A 12,902-nucleotide genomic window follows, 5' to 3' on the forward strand; every position below is an offset into this window, starting at 1 on the left:
GGTACACTATCCTTGTGCGTACATAAAAATCCAGTCTCCTACAAGACTATATGAACTGGCCCTTAAGTACTTCTCTGGCCTCATCTGCTACCACTGCATTTCTCTTACTTCCATGCATCAATCGACTTAGTCTTCTTTCTGTTTCTCAAATATGTCAAGATTGAGAAACCCTGCTGTTTTGCAGCAACAGAATATCGCTGTTCCCTCTCAAAGAATGTCCTTCCACTGTTGTCACATAGATCTAGCCCCTTTTTGTCATTCAGACCTTACTTCTCGGCTGCCGGAGCCAAGATGGAGGAGTATGCATGGGAGCCATGCCCCTGACAAATTGTGGATGACTGGGGGGGGCTTTACGATAGGTACTATAGGTGGTGGTATCTTTCAAGCAATCAAAGGCTTTCGCAATTCTCCAGTGGGAGTAAACCACAGACTGCACACGAGTTTGACAGCTGCTAAAACCAGGGCTCCGCAGCTGGGAGGGAGCTTTGCAGTTTGGGGAGCTTTCCATGATTGACTCCAGTATGGTTCAGGTCAGAGGGAAGGAAGACCCCCTGGAACTCCATCACAAGTGGTGCCTTAACAGGAGCCATCCTGGCCAGGAGAAATGGACCAGTGGCCATGGTCGGGTCAGCCACGATGGGTGGCATTCTCCTAGCTTTAACTGAAGGAGCTGGTATCTTGACAAGATTTGCCTCTGCACAATTTCCCAGTGGTCCTCAGTTTGCTGAAAACCCCTCCCAGTTGCCTTCAGCCCAATTACCGTCCTCACCTTTTGGAGACTACCATCAATATCAATAGGACTTCTTTCCCAGGACTTCTTCAACAGAATGAGCTGCAGTTCAAGAAAGGATTTCAGAAGATCGAGTTACAGTCTGTTTTTAAAACCATAGGTGAGACAGCTGTCGCCCAACAGGATATGAAGGGACATTTAGCACATTTTTCTATTTAAAGGAACATGGAAGGGGGGTGTTAAGAGATAATACATTTATTTATTCACACTTGGATTGCATTTGTAAGCAAAGTAAGTGTCTTATATCTTTAAAGGAAATATAATAAGTGCTTAGGAGATACAGGACCACAGGGCAGACAACAGGGAAAGATGCATGTCATTCCTTGAGGACCTCACTGCCTGAATTTGCATGTTCTGTTAGTCAGACAACAAAAACTCCTGGAACTTGCGCTTTCTTTTAAGATAAGTTGCAGAGTTCCACTTTTCATCCTCACACACTTTAAATAATGCTTTGAAATAATAATAATAATAATGCTTTAAATGAGTGCTTTGAAAATGGCACGTTTTGTAGTTAGACTCCCCCCTCCCTCAAGGGAGATCGTGTATGAGAAGAACTGTGCCGAGTCCACATGGATCCTTCCGTAGTGCATACTTTCTGGATTGACAGCTAGGGCGGAACACGCACTCTTCACTTTGGAAGTAAAATACCCTGTGTCTTGGTTTTAAGGATGTCAGATACAAAACTCTCTGTACCTTTGAGGCCACTGTGTCGTCATTCTTCACCATCGGAGCCGTCAGCAGACACAAGTTCCTTCCGGTAGACCCATGTCTACATGAGAAGAATTCACAGAGGGTGAGGGAGCACTGGAGGTTTGATGTTTACTGGGTGCTTGAATAAAATGTTTAAAGAAAACACAATCGTACTCTGCAAGACCTGGCTACATAGGGCTCAGTGTAAAAGGAACGTGCAAGGCCTCTTATTAAAAGTTTCAGGAAGTGACAGCAGAGCATTAAACCATGTGTCAGCTCTTCTAAGTGTGGGGTTCTGTGCAGTCATACGTGTCACATCCTCATGAAGCTGGCTCTCCTTTCCCTGACTAGCTAGTCAAATGCCTGATTCCACTTAAGTTTTCTCTGTCTTATCACTCTGGTATTTTTTTCTTCATGTCAACTACCACTACCTGAAATTATTTATTTGCTTCCTTATTTACTAGCTATCTTCAACTGCTAGAATATAAACTGTGCGGACAGAAACTTCTGTATTGTTCACTGCTCTAGCACCTAGAATGGTACCTGGCTCAAAAAATATTTTGTTTCAATGGGTAAATAATTTAGTCCATTGTTTCCAGTGTTACAAATAGCAACCTATTTTAAGGCCAAAGATATGTCAGAATAACTTAACAATATCCCTAGAGCCAGAAAATCTCAAACAACATATGTATTTAATAGATTTAAAAGTAAACCCAAAATCAGAGTTTTAAAAGATTAGCTTGGAAGTAAGAAAAATATTCTTCCCATTCAGATGCTTAAAGATGGATTCTGGGACCAAAAGAAAAAAAAAGACCTTAAATGTTTATAGTTTTGTTCATTCTATTACAAAATGATATTTGGTGATGTTTATTAGAAAAAATATATTAGCGTAATCTAGGTTTCCAAGAATTTATGAAGACAGATTTTGCTTATTTTTTTGAATACCAATTTTATTTTATTCTCAGTGTTCAAGTAAAGCTCAAACTATCATATGGACTTAAGCAGGTTTTATTACCTTGAAAAAGTCAGTGATATTGATATTTATCATTAACATATTCTCTTGCCACTGGGTTTCACATACCCTTGATCCAAGGACAGGCCATCCACTATGGTCAGATAACTTAGTGCTAAGTCTCATAAAGAAATGCATTTGAATTCATTTCAGTGTGGTTTCCCCATACTTCTATTTTTTTACAACTTCATCAAAAAGTACTTTAAAGGATTTTTTATGAATGTGTAAATTCTCTGGCCTAAAATTACTTTAAATCATTTCTGATTTGTTGTTTGATTAATCTACATTTTTAACTAAGCTTTTGTTAACTGATAGCACTTGAGAAATAGATTAATAACAGCAGCAATGCTACTGATTAAAAATGTGGCAGTCCATTGCCCGCTCTATTTCTTATTGCATTTTCTTTTCAAATTTACGATGTAAAGCTTACATCAGTTTTAAAATGCTGCTCTAGCTGTTTAGAATTTTACAGTGATGTAACAGGCCAAGTATAGGGGCTTTAATGAAGTACTTGCTATTATACCTATGACAGCTCTTATACCTGTGACAGTTAATATTGCCCCAGGCCTGTGAAATGCAAAGCCATCTTCTGATCATGATCTTGGAGTTTTATCTGTGTATCTGTGTAACCTAGTACTTACCATTTTTTAAAATTGTTTATTTTTTTTTTAATTGAACATCCATTGCTTTGATACAGTCATTGTTACCTCTTTGAATTAACAGGCTTTAACAATAGAGAATTTTCTTTCTATTTGTTACTCAGCTCTTTATATTTCCTAAAGGTGTAGTTTTGTTGAAATAACCTATCAATGGGTCTTCTGGCTAGTTGTGTTCAATGAATAAATGATAGAATGTTCTAGTTGTAAGTGCCCTTAAAGATGATTGAGTCTAATGGCTGTGCACTTCTCCAGCCATTCTTCCACCACACCTTGTCCTGGCAGACATTACTAATTGATTACCGTCTCCTTTCCTAATGGGTTTCCAAGCAGCCTGAGAATCTTCCTCAACACAATATTGATTTTGTACAAACTAGTAAGTCCTAGATTCTTGTTCTGTCCTCTCATTATACAGATGAGGAAACCAAATCCCAGACATTTTAAATGATTTGCTAAAGCTTACAAGACCAATTAATTAATGGCTGAGCTGGGACAAGAAAATAAGTCAGCTGACTCCCAATTAAATCCTCTTGCTCCCAGCACTGGTACCTTTGGTGAATTTTTCTGCTCTAGTAATCTTTTTATTCAGCTGCCTTTTAAATAATCTTAAAATGGACTATTACCAATTTTGAATCTTATCTTTGTGCCAGGGGAAATTAGGCTAGGCCACCAAGTTGGCCCTCTCAAGTAGATTGTCATCATCTCTGGGGGAGCTTCTCTGTTTGTTTCTGACTCTGCTACCCACGGCAGCCCCAGTTCTTCCAAGCCTGCCCCCCTTGGAAATAGCCCTGCGAAATCTTACTCAGCATACTTTGCATTCCAATTTATACCATTCCCAGAAGAGATTTTAGCCACGAATATTTCTTCTGTTTACAAATTTCATTCAAAGCATGTCAGTACCAACTACCTTTCTGCAAAAATGCCAAGGATTTGAAGATGGATGCCTGGGTAGGGAAGCTCAATGGCAGTTTTAGAGTTGCCCTGATTTTTGTCATGTCCTAAGAAGATTGGAATAGCTCCAACTAAATATTACAATAAATACTGTATATAAGTTTTCTCTGCAAGGATCTGTTTTTCATGGAACCACAGAAAAAGCTGGGCATCAATCTTCATTATGTATTTTGTATGTATCAGCTGCTCCACTGCAGATTGGGAACAAATTCATACTCTAAGGATTCTGACAGTTTACAAATTATGCTGTTATAAATTTGATTCTCTCTGGACCAATGAGCTGAAAGTTCTACCAAGTTTCTTTCTGAGTCATGTGAACTCATGATTCAACCAACCCGCCTCAGTTGTCAGACTTGAGTGCTGTGAAGATATTATCTGTCTTGGTCTCTGAGCATGTTTTTGTATAATAGGCCTTACTTTAAAATCACTCAGTTGCTGCATTTCACTGAGATGCGTTTTCCACCTTTTGAATTGCTATTAGTTGTACAGACCAATTTGTAGCCTTGATTTTTCCAATCTTTTTGACCCAGCTGCTAGCTAAACTTCAGATTTTTTTTGAGCTGTCATACTTGTTTCCTTTGTTTGGTTTACTCTGCCAGCGGCAGTGGAAGTGAAGCTTATTTTTACTGTAATTTTAGAGATGACTCTGGATCAGTCCCTATAAAAGTGTACCGTGGCGGTGCTAATGTTCAAAATTAAAGAACGTTAATTTTCTTGAATTTTGAAATTAAAGTTAATTTTGAAATTTAAAAACATCATTGCAATTCTCCAGGTGGTTGTGCCTTTCCTGAGGTGGGAATGGGGAGTAGGGATGGTGCGATTGCATATAATTTGAAGACAGGCAGTACCTTTGTTTCATTACCCTGATTTATTTTGGGGACCATTTATAAAGTATTTTAAGCTTCATTTAGCGCTATAGGAGTATGAGAGGTTTTTATGGTTATACAGAGGTGTTATGGGAAATGTACTGAGAGCTCAGGAAAGCCCAGAATGGAGCTGATGTATCTCGTGAGTCTCTCCTCTGCCTTCGCGCTAGCCTGGGGTGGAGGGTCCTGGGAGGTGTATGTATGTGCCTTGCAAGGAGGCTGAACACAGAAGGCTGGAGGGTCTACGCAGGAGAGAAGCACCAGCTTTACAGTTAGAAGTTAAAGGACTCTTCTTATATATGATAGGGATGTTATAAATTTTTGATGAATCAAAAGTTGCTTGGGAATATAGATTTTAATTTACTATCAAGGTGTCACCTTTCGTTTTCAGTTTCTTCTTCAGGTTATGTAACAAATAACCCTAAACCTTTGCAGCTTCAAACAATAAACACTTACTGTGCCATACAGTTTCTATGGATCAGGAATCCAGAAACAACTTAGCTGAGGTGTTCTGGTTCAGTGTCACTCAGAGATTGCTGTCATTTGAAGGCTTGACTGCAGCTGGCCAGTCAATGCTGGTTGTCAGTCAGGCTGTATTTTCTCTTCCTGTGGAGCTCCCTATTAAGCTGCTTGAGTGTCCTCATGACATGGCAGCTGGTTTCCAGAGCGAGTGATGTGGGAGAGGCAGGCAGAAGTCCTAATATCTTTTATTAACTAGCTTCAGAAGTCATGCTCCATCATTCCACAATAATAGTTACATAGGTTATTCAGTGGGAGCTACACAAGGGCATGAGTACCATGAGGTGGGATCATTGAGGGACATCCTGCAGGCTGCCTCCCACAGCTCTGAATAAAAATCATGTTTGAGGTAGATTTTAATGAAAACGATAGCTTTTATATTCATACGGATGGGATGTGTAGGTTGACTCATGACTGGTTTTCAGTGTTTGTGTATATCTGTGTTTACTGTAACTGGCCTATAACATGTATTCATTAACTTCTATTTTAAAGCACACTTGTATCTTGGACTATGATTAGATTATCTGATGGTATTTATCATTCTTACAGAATAAAAGCTACCAACATGAGACAATAAAAATTAGGGTTGTGGTTGTCTTCATCATCTTTGTGAAACCCACTGAAATATTTAGCTACTTTAGAAGAGATGGGTTATTGGATTAGCTCCTCGTTTTGTGTCGAATCACCACATACAATATTTTTCACAATTGCTGTTGCTTATGAAAAGAGAAAACCATTTTCTGCTACAGAACCACAATATAAATGAGAAAATATTGAGCTGAAATGGGAAAATAACATTATAAATATAGCTCAGGAAATGCAAGTCAGAAATCCAAAATAAGTTCAGTGTATGCTGAAAATGTTAGCATTTTCAATGTATTTAAAGATAATTATATTGCAAACATAATACAATTTTAACCATTGTTTCCCAGTTGAAAGGCTTAGGGATGCTTACTTTAAGTCACTAGAAGAGATGTGTGTTGTTGTTTTGTTAGCATCAGAACTTATACAAATAATAAAATGAATAGTTTTCACTATTCATTACTTACTATTATTTACCCTAGGCAGGTTACCAAATAGCACTTTTTAGGTTATTATCTTTTAAGTTTTTTTAAGTGAGCAAACAAAGCACTCTTCTGCACTGATGTTGAGAGTAAAACAAGACATCTTTCTAAATGGAAATTTGTAGACATGTGTCAAGAGGCTTAATAATGTCCACACATTATAGGTAACGAGCAACCCTACTTCTAGAATTGTGTTATAAGGAGATAATTGGAGAGGAAGTCGAAGATATATATGTTCATGGCAGCAATAGTATTAAAAATATTGGAATAATAATCAATAGGCAAATGACAAAATAAATGACACTGTGTTCTCATTACGTTAGCACACAGGCTAAACTGTTATAACTGAAAGACCAACCTCAACAGAGAAGTTAATTTCAATAAATTTCAGTATTTCAGAGGTACTAACCCTGTGGCTGTGCACCAGAAGATGATTAGGGAGCTGGGTCTCCACTCTCTTTCTCTGTTAATTTGAAGACTATACTCTTTACGTAGTTTCAGCCAACTCACCATCACCAAGACCTTGTGCCACACTATGGAAATGGGGAAAAAGGAAAAAGAAGGCAAGCAGCTTTCCTTTAAGAAAATGACCTAGAAGTGAAATACCTTATTTCTGCTCACATTCTAATGGCCAAAACTTAATCACAAGGTCACACTCAGGTAAAGTTAGGACGTCAAGGGCTATACCCTGAATTGTGAGAGTGAATGAAATATGAAAGTGGCCATATATAACTTTTAAATATTATCTTAAGTGAAAGAAGCCACTTTTAAAAGGCCACATACAATATGATTCCATTTCTATAAAGTGTCCGTAATAAGCAAATCCATAGACACAGAAAGTGGATTAGTGGTTGTCAGGGGCTAGGGGAAGGAAGGACTGGGAAGTGACTGCTAACGGGGATGGAGTTTCTTTTTGGAGTGATGAAAATGTTCTAAAATTAGATAGTGGTAGTGGTTGCACAACTCTGTGAATGTACTAAAAATCACTGAATTATATACTTTAAAATGATGAATTTTATGGCATGAGAATTATATTTCAGTAAAGCTGTTATTAAAGAAAAAAATGTTCCAGTGCAAAAAAGGACAACAAGGAAACTTTCCTTTCACAACCCTTGCATGGACAGAGGGGAAATGCCCTACCCCAGGAATTTAAAACCAGAAGTCAGCCCTTACATGGGCTTCAGCCTGAATTCATGCCACCTGTGTCTGTAGAAATCTCCAGCTGAAGACTTTTTCTAAAGTGGTTCCAGTTCTACAGCAGCCCCCAGGTGTCTAAAATTCCAGGAAAATGAGCAGTTCACAGTCCAAACCACAAAAAATGCAAAGGTACTAGGGCACCATGAACAAAAATCAAGTCAATAAAACACAAGATAGCAGTAATGGCCCTGCAGAGATTTCAGGTGTGGGGTTTGTTAGACAAATATAGAATAACCGTGGTTGATATATTTTAAAAATAAAAGAGGATTTTGAAAATACAAGCAAGGAGTAGCAGATTTTTTAAATAATTATCAAATTCTAGAAAAGAAATATATGATAAATTAAGTTTACAATTTAGTTCTATAGATTTATCAGCAGATTTGACTTACAGTTAATGTACTGGAGGACAGATATGAGCATGTTATCCTGAACAAAGTCTAAAGAAACACAAAGACAAAGAATATGAGAGATCAGGATATAAGAGAGGTTAGGATAAGAAGTTTGATATACTTCAAATCAGAGCTCTATAAGGAGAAAATAGAGGGAATGGGGAAGAGGCAGTATTTGAAGATCTGATAACTGAAAATATTCTAGAATATTTGAATCCACAGCTTTAAGAAGCCCTAAGCGTCCCAAGCAGTATAAGTAAGACGATATCCACCCTAAACACATTGGTGTGAAATTGCGTAACAACAAAGAGAAGGAGAAAATCATAGAAGCAGTTTAAAAGGGTGGAAGAAGAAATCATCTTCAAGGCAAGAGCAATTAGACCTACAGCTTATTTCTCAACAGAATCCAGAAGAGAATTGAATTATATCCTCAATATGCTGAGAGAAAATACACATCAATTTATAATTCTATACCCAGTGAAAATATCTTTCAAGAAATGAGAGTAAAATTCTGTCAGTTGCTCAAAAGTTCTCTGAATCTCACAATGCAACAGAAAAGGTACTTTGTTCAAGTAGTTGCAACAGAGAGCATACTCAAAGGAAGTCTCTCTCTGAAAATGAAGAGAGGATTTTACAGAGGAAAAGAGACAAAAGTGGCCAAGCGCCAGCTGCAGGGTTGGTGGGTGTTGGTCAGACAGGTGTTGCAATCTTGCAGAAATGAGTTTTTTCCTTGCAGTTTGGCTGTTGCAGGCCATTACCTCCTTTTCTAGGAGTTGTTGGCTCAAAGGAGGAATTTAGAGGGAGTGGGTTAGTTTCTCAGTACCAGAGAACAAGGGAGTAGGTGTAAGTTCAGAGCAGAAAGTGTTTACGGTTCTCCACAGTCCCTCCTCTTGAACAAAGCACACAAGAGTCCTATACCTGCCAACCTGAATGGGCCCATTGAGACAAAAGGAAAGTTATTAGAATGGGGGTCGATTTTAGGGTTAAAGTTTCTTTTTGCTTCTGTTCTGAGATAATGTTCTGAGATCATTTGTTTTGAAAGTATGTTGCTGCTTAGCTGAATGACCCTAAGAAATTACAGTAGTCCCCCCCCATCCATGGTTTCAGTTACCTGTGATCAACTGTGGTCCAAAATGGTTTCAGTTTCCGTGGTTTCAGTTACCTGCAATCAACTGTGATCCAAAAATGTTAAATGGAAAATTCTAGAAATAAACAATTCATAAGTTTTAAAGCGTGTGCTGTTCTGAGTAACGTGATAAAATCTCACACCACCCTGCTCCATCCTGTCCAGGACATGAATCATCCCTTTGTCTAGCCTATCCATTCTGTGTACACTACCTGCCTGATAGTCACTTAGTAGTTGTCTTGGTTATCAGAACAACTGTCGTGGTATCACAGTGCTTGTGTTCAAGTAACCCTTATTTTACTTCATAATGGTCCCAAAACGCAAGAGTGGCGATGCTGGCAATTCGGATATGCCAAAGAGAAGCCATAAAGTACTTCCTCTAAGTGAAAAGGTGAAAGTTCTCAACTTAATAAGGAAAGAAAAAAAATCATATGCTGAGGTTGCTAAGATCTACAGTAACTTCTATTACCAGTATATTGTTATAATTGTTCTATTTTATTATTAGTTATTGTTGTTAACCTCTTTCTGTGCCTAATTTATAAATTAAACTTTATCATAGGTATGCATGTACAGGAAGAAACAGTATATATAGGGTTCGATACTATCCACGGTTTCAGGCATCCACTGGGGGTCTTGGAAGGGATCACCTGTGGCTAAGGGGGATACATTTAATGAGAGGGATTCCTACCAAGAGGCAGAGCAGGTGAATGAACAACCTTTGGAGGATTGTTCAGAGCCAAGACTGGGTTTCTGTCAGGAATATCCAGAAGCAGCAGCCCCAGCCCCCTCCACCCACGGCAGAGTCCATCCCAGAAGTCAGGACCAGCTAGTCCACGCAGAAGATAGTTTTGTTGGCTTCACATCAGAAAGGTTCTGAGGGGATGTACATGCAGCAGTCATCTCTAAGGACTGTACACGAACCCCCAGTGGGATGCTAAGACGGAGGCAAAGTTGTCTTGGCTATTTAGGTCCTTACAATTCCCTATGAATTTTAGAATTATCTTGTCAATTACAAAAAGCCTACTGGGATTTTGATTGGGTTTGTGTTGACTCTACAGATCAATTTGGGAAAAATTGATATCTTTAGCAATAAACCCATAAACACGGTATATCTCTGCATTATTTAGTCTAATATTTCTCTGCAATGTTTTGTAGTTTTTAGTGTACAGATCTTGCACATCTTCTGTCAAATTTATTCCTAAATATTTTATATTTTTGTTGCTATTTGTTAACGGAATTTTTCTTAATTTCCTGTGGTTTGTTTTAGTATGTAGAAATGCAATATATTTTCATATACTGATCTCAAAAAAGGCAACCTTGCTAAATTCATTTATTTTAGTAACTTTTTTTGTTGTCGATTCCTTTGGATTTTCTACATACATAACCATGTTATTTGCCAACTGCAAAACTTTTAATAGACAATATAGTTGTATATCTTTATGACCCAAGGAAAGTGAAGGGTTTTTTTAAACCAGTTAAAGAAAATGCAGACCATAAAGGAAATTATAAATATATTTGACAAGTTAAATTTCATAATTTTGATTCATGAAAAGATAAAGAAGTTAAAAAAGAAGCCCCACACTGATAGAAGATATTTACAGTAAATCTACCTGGCAAAGGCTTAGTATCTAAATTGCGCTGCCCAGTAGGATAGCCACAAGCCACTGTGGCTTTGAGCACTTGAAATGTGGCTTGTCTCAATTGAGATGTACTGTAAATGTAAAATACACACCATATTTCAAAGACTTAGTACCAAAAAAAAAAGAGCGTACAATATCTTCTTAAGAATTTTTATATTGAAAACATGTTGAAATCAAAATATTTTCAGTTAAATTGAAATGCATAACTAAAATTGATTTCATTTGTTTCCTTTCACTTTTTTAATGTGGCTGCTAGAAAACTTTTAATTATATATGTCTCACATAAAAGCAGATACTCAAATGGCCGATAAATATATGAAAAAGGGGCTCACACTCTTAATCAAGAAAGTGCCAATTTAAACTATAATAGAGTACCATCTTTATCTACCAGATTAGCAGATATTAAAAAAAAAAAAAAACTGGCTAGGCTGCAGTGCACAGTCCTCTCCCGCCCACTGGTGCTGAGAATCTAAATTGGTACCGCTACTTAGGACACAGTTTGTGTTGTCTGTAAAGCTGACTGCACATACCTACCATCCAACACTTCCACTTCCCTATATTTAATAGAGGATCTCTTCTATACATGCACCAGGAGACATGTTAAAAATTTGTTCATAGCAGCATTATACGTAATTTTTAGAAACTGGAAACGAATGGCTAAACTGGTATATTCATACAAGTATATACAAAGTATATACCTTTTTCAGCTGAAAATGAACTACAGCTAAGGCATCACTGTGAATGAATCCCAAAAGCACATTAAAGAATGAAGCAAGTCAGAAAAGAAAGCGTACAATATTCCATTATATTAAATTCAAAATCGGGCACAATCAAGCTACTGATTTTTTAGGAGTACGTGTATAAATAGTATCATAATAGAGAAAGACAAGGGCATAATTAACGCAAAATTAACGATGGTGATTATCTGTGGGGCCAAGGGAGGGGATACAATCAGGAAGTGGCCCAGAGACAGCTTCTAAAGTCTGATAATGACGTCATTCTTAACCTGGTTGGTGAGTAAATCGGTGATTATCTTATTGTTCTTTAAAGTGTACATAAATATTTTCTAAAACTCTTTGTATGATAAATTTTAACAAATTAACACAGGCTGTAAGACAACTATAATATGAACCTAATTTTATTTGCACACACACACAAAAACTAGATTGTTAAATATGTATGGGAAAATAACTCTAAGTACACCAAAATCTTTATTTCATGATGATGGGATCCATGTGGATAAGTGGTTGGAGTTTGGAAATTGAGGGTGCAGGGCAGCTTTGAGTGTTGAGCTACTTTCTAATAGAGTCAGCATTCTATTAATTGTGCTTATCAAAGATATAAGCAGGATTATATCACTAGAGACCTAAACAGGCAAGTTCGAGTATTTTTAGGGAAGTTTTAGATGGTTCCTAATTCTTTTGCACATGTAGAGAGTCATGATTAGTCATTTCAATGTGCATAAATCTCCTAGAAGTGGAATACTTTTTGTATATATACAGCAGCAAGTATGTTTAATAGAGTATTATTTGGGGTCAGCCCCGTGGCCAAGTGGTTAAGTTCGCGCCGCTCCACTTCCCGCGGCCCAGGGTTTCACTGGTTCAGATTCTGGGCGCGGACATGGCACCACTCGTCAGGCCACGTTGAAGCGGCGTCCCACATGCCACACCTAGAAGGACCTACAACTAGAAATACACAACTATGTGCTGGGGGGATTTGGGGAGAAAAAAGCAGGAAAAAAAAATGAAGATCGGCAACACTTGTTAGCTCAGGTGCCAATCTTTACCAAAAAAAAACCAGAGTATTATTTTTATTACTATGTAATTGTTCTTAGGATACATTCTCATACTTGGGTCACATTTCTATGATGGAATTAACGGCATCACATGTATTATCTTAGTACCAGTAAAACTTGAACTGTGCATTTAGTAAATGATAATACCCCTCCTCCCTGGAAGGGTTCATGTCTAACAAATAGCAGTTTATCATCAATAAACGTGGT

At 37.7% G+C, this 12,902-nt stretch overlaps 1 pseudogene; it reads left to right on the top strand.

Moving 5' to 3' along the window:
• The first annotated feature begins 291 nt into the window (after positions 1-291).
• On the top strand, positions 292-798 carry LOC138917734 (mitochondrial import inner membrane translocase subunit Tim17-A pseudogene; annotated as a pseudogene).
• Positions 799-12,902: the final 12,104 nt, after the last annotated feature.

Source organism: Equus caballus, chromosome 15 (assembly GCF_041296265.1).
Source record: "Equus caballus isolate H_3958 breed thoroughbred chromosome 15, TB-T2T, whole genome shotgun sequence".
Classification (NCBI taxonomy): Eukaryota; Metazoa; Chordata; class Mammalia; order Perissodactyla; family Equidae; genus Equus; species Equus caballus.